The sequence below is a fragment of the Bombina bombina genome, chromosome 7 (assembly GCF_027579735.1).
Source record: "Bombina bombina isolate aBomBom1 chromosome 7, aBomBom1.pri, whole genome shotgun sequence".
Taxonomy (NCBI): Eukaryota; Metazoa; Chordata; class Amphibia; order Anura; family Bombinatoridae; genus Bombina; species Bombina bombina.
Window position 1 is genome coordinate 458,270,168 of NC_069505.1, and position 6,816 is coordinate 458,276,983.

The window sequence follows — 6,816 nt, forward strand, 5'->3', positions numbered from 1 at the left end:
AATGTTGATGGTGAACAGATCAAAACACTGACAGAATCCATGGATGACAGGCTTTTGAGTGTCCTTGCAAAGAAAGGTGGCTATATTGGTCACTGATTTGTTTTTGTTTTGTTTTTGAATGTCAGAAATGTATATTTGTGAATATTGAGATGTTATATTGGTTTCACTGGTAAAAATAAATAATTGAAATGGGTATATATTTGTTTTTTGTTAAGTTGCCTAATAATTATGCACAGTAATAGTCACCTGCACACACAGATATCCCCCTAAAATAGCTAAAACTAAAAACAAACTAAAAACTACTTCCAAAAATATTCAGCTTTGATATTAATGAGTTTTTTGGGTTCATTGAGAACATGGTTGTTGTTCAATAATAAAATTAATCCTCAAAAATACAACTTGCCTAATAATTCTGCACTCCCTGTAATATTATAGAGGAATTCCCTGTCTCACAAACACAGCCCCTCCCCAGTACCTTATATACAGATATATAATGTTATAGAGAGGTTCCCTCTGTCTCACACACACACACACCCTCCCCAGTAACTTATACATAGATATATAATATTATAGAGAGGATCCCTTTGTCACATGCACACAGCCCCTCCCCAGTACCTTATATACAGATATATAATATTATAGAGAGGTTCCCTCTGTCTCACACAAACAGCCCCTCCCCAGTACCTTATATACAGATATATAATATTATAGAGAGGTTCCCTCTGTCTCACACACACAGTCCCTCCCCTGTACCTTATATACAGATGTATAATATTATAGAGAGGTTCCCTCTGTCTCACACACAGCCCCTCTCCAGTACCTTATATACAGATATATAATGTTATAGAGAGGTTCCCTCTGTCTCACACACAGCCCCTCATCAGTACCTTATATACAGATATATAATATTATAGAGAGGTTCCCTCTGTCTCACACACACAGCCCCCTCCCTACTACCTTATATACAGATATATAATATTAAAGAGAGGTTCCCTCTGTCTCACACACACACAGCCCCTCCCCAGTACCTTATATACAGATATATAATATTATAGAGAGGTTCCCTCTGTCTCACACACACACACAGCCTCTCCCCAGTACCTTATATACAGATATACAATATTATAGAGCGGGTCTCTCTCTCACACACACAGCCCATCCCCAGTACCTTATATACAGATATATAATATTATAGACAGGTTCCCACTGTCTCACACACACACACACACAGCCCCTTATATACAAATATATAATATTATAGAGAGGTTCCCTCTGTCTTACACCCCCCCCCCTTCCCAGTACTTTATATACAGATATATAATATTGTAGAGAGGCTCCTTCTCTCTCTCTGTCACACACACACATAGCCCCTCCCCAATACCTTATATACAGATAAATAATATTATAGAATAGTTTCCTCAGTCTCACACACACAGCCCCTCCCCAGTACCTTATATACAGATATATAATGTCATGAGATGCAGGACATATGCAGGACACAGCAATGATGGTACAACTCTATTTTATTACAGAGCACAGAAACATACATCTAGTCAGGTTGATTCCACAAAGTAACTGCGAAACAGACAACCGGACCTAAGCCCCGCCCACAAACAGTGGCGTCACTTCCTGCTCTCATCACATCTTCCCCCTTTTCAAAGGGCGAAGCATACATTTGAATATAACAAATAACATGGTATACAAACAGAGTATACAACAACATTTTTGAACAGTATATAACAAATAGGTTACAGGAAAAATAAACAACATAAATTACATCCTGACTTGAACATCGGGGTAGACTATCCTAGTCCACAGTGACCATGGGATTATTCTGCCCATACTTCCGGTCACTGTTCTAACTAAAGTTAGTCCCGATATCGGGCCGGAAGTTTCACCACTCTTCCGCTTGATGTAACTTTGCATGAACTGTACTCTGATACAGAAGAAGGTGAATGAGAGTCCGCTGGAGGCAAGACATATCCCCACTGTGATCTTGCTGAGGGGAAGGCACCCCTTTTAGAACAGGGGATCGCACCGGCGGTGGTACTGAGGCATCCAGTTCCAAACTCTCAGGTACAGGCTGAAGATGTTTTCGGTTACGGCGTGTAACCATCCCACCATCAGTAAGGACTACATAAGACCTTGGTTCTGTAGAGCGTCCAATTACCGTAGCAGGCGTCTTCCATTTCTTCTCATCCTCCAGTTTAATTCTGACACTTTGCCCCGCATTTAGTTCCTGTAAGGGCCTGACAGAATGTCTCCTGTCGTAGAAGAAACGATAGCCCTTTTTGGCCTCTTCATCCCTCCTAAGGACTTCGTCCCGAGGAATAGAGCCAGTCGGCTTGAAGACACCCACTGAGGGTAAGGTGGTGCGAATCTGGCGTCCTAGCATCAGCTGTGCCGGGCTAAACCCGGTAGCTTGGATAGGCGTCGCCCTATAGGACAAAAGGGCTAGGTACGGCTCAGATTGCTTTAAAATGAACTTTGTTGTTTGAACTGCCCTTTCAGCCATTCCGTTGGCCTGCGGGTAATGTGGACTTGACGTGGAATGTACAAAGTCATATTCCCTGCTGAAAGCACTGAACTCTGTAGAAGCGAACTGCATGCCATTATCACTCACCAGCTCCATTGGAATGCCCCACCGGGTGAACAAGCTCTTCAGACGAATGATAACAGCATGACTTGTGATATCATTCAAAGGTGCAATTTCCAAATACCTGGAATAGTAGTCGATCACAACAAGGAACTTTTTCCCGTGCAGTTCACACAAATCAGCAGCTATTTTCTGCCATGGCCCTGCAGGCAGTGGAGTAGAAATCAAGGACTCCATTCTCTGAGTAGGCCGGCGTTCCCGGCAAAAGGCACATTTAGACACGTGATTTGCAATGTCGGAGCTGATCCCAGGCCACCACACAGCTGTAGCTGCCCGCTCTCTGCACTTTGTAATGCCTAGGTGGCCATCGTGAATCCTGTTTAACATCTCCTTCCTCATGCTGACAGGAATAACGATGCAGTCTTGGAACAGCACCAACCCCTCCAGCTCCGTGAGCTGCGACCTCTCTGACTGGTAAGAACTTAAAGACATCCAGGCTGCCCAGCTCTAGGGTATAATGAGTAGTCTCATTAAAAGTCTCTGGCATCTTAAGGGTGTTTTGTCGATATCGTAGGAGTTGATTAGAGGGACAAGCGGTTTATTGTCAGTATCTAGGCTAAATTTCGCCAAACCTACAAGGTAACGCTGGAAGCGCTCACAGGCCCAAACCGCAGCCAGGCACTCTTTCTCAATTTGAGCGTATTTTGACTCAGCAGCCGTCAGTGTGCGGGAACAGTAAGCGATGGGCTGTAGTTTATTTTCATTTAACTGCAGGAGAGCAGCCCCCAACCCATAACTGCTTGCATCAGCACTAACCACAGTCTTTTTGGAAGGGTCATAGAACCCCAGCACTGGGGCAAACTCCAGCAGGGACTTGGCCTGCATAAAGGATTTTTCTTGTGAAGGTCCCCAGACCCAGGCAACGTCTTTCTTTAGCAACTCTGTGATAGGGTGTAGAACTGTGGATAAATCTGGCAGAAAATTGCCCACATAATTTACAAGGCCCAATATTTGTCTTAGCTCATGTACATCAGAAGGACTTTTCATCTGTTCAATAGCACAAATTTTCTCGGGGTCTGGTTTGATGCCATCCCCATTGATAATATGCCCAAAGTAACATAATTCAGTTTTCCTAAAATTACATTTTTCTTTCTTTAACTTCAGCCCAGACTCTTTGATAGCCTGCAGCACACAACTTAAACGCTATTCATGCTCCTCCCTTGTGGACCCATACACTAGAATGTCGTCCATGACAACTGCCATGCCCACGTGGTCACTTAGGAGAGAACTCATTTCACTTTGAAAGATTTCAGGAGCAGAGGATATCCCAAAGGGGAGTCTGCAGAAGCAAAACCGACCTACTGGTGTGATAAAGGTAGTCAGTTTGCGGCACTTTGGATCTAGGGGGATCTGCCAAAAGCCGCTAGAAGCGTCCAATGTAGAAAAGAACTTCGCCCTAGCCAACTTTGGAGATATATCTTCTAATGTCGGCAGCACAAATCTCTCTCTCTTCACTGCCTCATTCAACCTTTTCAGGTCCACACAGATGCGCACCTTTCCATTTTTCTTTGCAACAGGAACAATGGGGGCCCACCAATCAGTTGCTTCAACAACCTCTTCAATAACCCCCATAGACTTCATGCGCATAAGCTCCTTCTCCACTTGAGGCATGAGCGGGAACGGAATTCTACGGGGAGTAGAAATACTGTATGGGACTGCGTCACTTTTAAGCGCTATACGGACTGGCTTGCAATTCAGTAGGCCCAATTCGCAAAAAACATTTCTTCCGAGATCTCATTCACTCTGGCCACTAGGCCCAAGTAACAGGCTGCTTTTCTGCTCAATAAATTGCTAACACACTGACCTCGAATCACATGCACCCACATAGTGAATTTCCATTGCTTGTACTCACAGCTGGCAAGAAATTTCCCCGCACAATCAATGCGGCCACCGGGACTATGGACATTTGTAGTAACCTTCGCCAGCTGGGGCTGTCGAGGCAGTTTCATAAATGCAGCAAAAGACATTACAGTGATATCTGCTCCTGTGTCAATCTTAAAATCAACTTTGACTCCCATTACAGTAAAAGTAACCTTCCAATCTTCCTCTGAGCTTGGCCGTTCCACAACAGACCCCACAAAAGACACTTCCTGACCCTCTTGGTCACTATCCACCTGCATCTCCTTAATGTATTCAGTTTTACACACCACTTCAAAATGGCCCATTCTGTTACATTTTCTGCATCTTTTATCTCTGGCAGGGCATACAGCACTCTGATCATGGGCACGGTTGCACCATGTGCATCGGGCATGCTGCGCCCATCCACTTCTAGGTCTATCCATTATTTTAAATCTACCGCTCACACTGTGCCTTTCACTAGCAGTTTTCCTGAACTGTTGCACTTCATCCACAATACTCTCAGACCTCAGATCAGCACTTTGCTTTTTCACCAGTTCACTTTGGCGGGTCATCCTAATAGCCCCATCTAATGTTAAATCAGGCTCTAACTGCAGCTTCAATGAGACTTCAGCATCTGCAATTCCAATAACTACACAGAATTCAGCTAGTTCATACAGGCTGCGCACAAATGACTCCACAGATTCTCCCACACGCTGATTACGTTTGTGAAAACAAGCTCTCTCATGAATCACATTTCTTTTGGGCACAAAGTGGGCACTGAGTTTATCCATAACTATATTGAAGTTAAATTCTTCCCCTTCTTGGAAAATAAAAGCATTGAACACTGGCTCTACATCCTTCCCCATAGAGTATAAAAGAGAATTAACTTGTACTTCACCACTCTCCTTGTTCAGTTTGGAAGCGATCCTGAAGCGCTGAAACCACTGACGCCATGTGGGCCAAGCTGCAGGCTGAGAGAAGTCAAAAGGCTCAGGTGGGGTAAACTTTGACATTGTCATCGATCAGGAACAGAAGCGCAGGCAAGAAATTCTGACACCATGTCATGAGATGCAGGACACATGCAGGACACAACAATGATGGTACAACTCTATTTTATTACAGAGCACAGAAACATACATCTAGTCAGGTTGATTCCACTAACTGCGACACAGACAACCGGACCTAAGCCACGCCCACTAACTGTGACAACACTTCTTGCTCTCATCACATATAATATTATAGAGAGGTTCTCTCTGTCTCACACACACGGCCCCTCCCCATTACCTTATATATAGATATATAATATAATAGAGAAGTTCCCTCTGTCACACACAGCCCCTCCCCAGTACCTTATATACAGATTTATAATATTATAGAGAGGTTCCCTCAGTCTCACACACACAGCCCCTCCCCAGTACCTTATATACAGATATATAACACAATACAAAACTGTATCTGCTAATATAGATACCTTCCTGAATCTGCAATTTGAGACAATAACAACTTGTTCCCTTCCAGCTAAAGGACCTGTCACGTCCTATTGGTCACATGATTGTAGACGACAAATAGAACAGAAGGAAATAACTGGGCAGGGATTAGATCACTGTGGTCATGTGAATAGTGACATCATGGGTCTTGAAACAGAAGAGGAACTAGCTTTTCCCGTCTCACAAATAGTGGGTTGAGGAAGTGGCTGTAAACAATAATGTGCTTGGGCTCTGTATAGTGTTATATATATATATATATATATGTGTATAATGTACTGGTACTGTGTATAGTGTTATATATCTGTGTATAATGTACTGGTGCTGTGTATAGTGTTATATATCTGTGTATAATGTGCTATGTATAGTGTTATATATATGTGTATAATGTGCTTGGGCTCTGTATAGTGTTATATATATGTGTATAATGTACTGGTACTGTGTATAGTGCTATATATCTGTGTATAATGTGCTGGTGCTCTGTAAGGTGTTATATATCTGTGTATAATGTACTGGTACTGTGTATAGTGTTATATATCTGTGTATAATGTGCTGGTGCTGTGTATAGTGTTATATATATGTGTATAATGTGCTGGTGCTGTCTATAGGGTTATATATCTGTGTATAATATGCTGGTGCTGTGTATAGTGTTATATGTCTGTATATAATGTGCTGTGTATAGTGTTATATATCTGTGTATAATGTGCTGGTTCTGTGTATAGTGTTATATATTTGTGTATAATGTACTGGGGATATGGTGTGTGTGTCACAGAGGGAACTACTACATAATATTATATATCTGTGTATAGTGTTCTATATCTGTATATAATGTGCTGG

General features: G+C 42.7%; 1 protein-coding gene across 1 annotated transcript in view; it reads right to left on the reverse strand.

Annotated features, from left to right (window-relative positions):
- Positions 1-6,019, reverse strand: part of LOC128666714 (gastrula zinc finger protein XlCGF26.1-like) — a 171,979-nt gene extending 165,960 nt beyond the window's left edge. The window contains exon 1 of the mRNA XM_053721457.1: positions 5,967-6,019. The gene's annotated coding sequence lies outside the window, so the exon portion shown is untranslated. The remainder of the gene's footprint in view (positions 1-5,966) is intronic.
- Between the last annotated feature and the right edge of the window lie 797 nt (positions 6,020-6,816).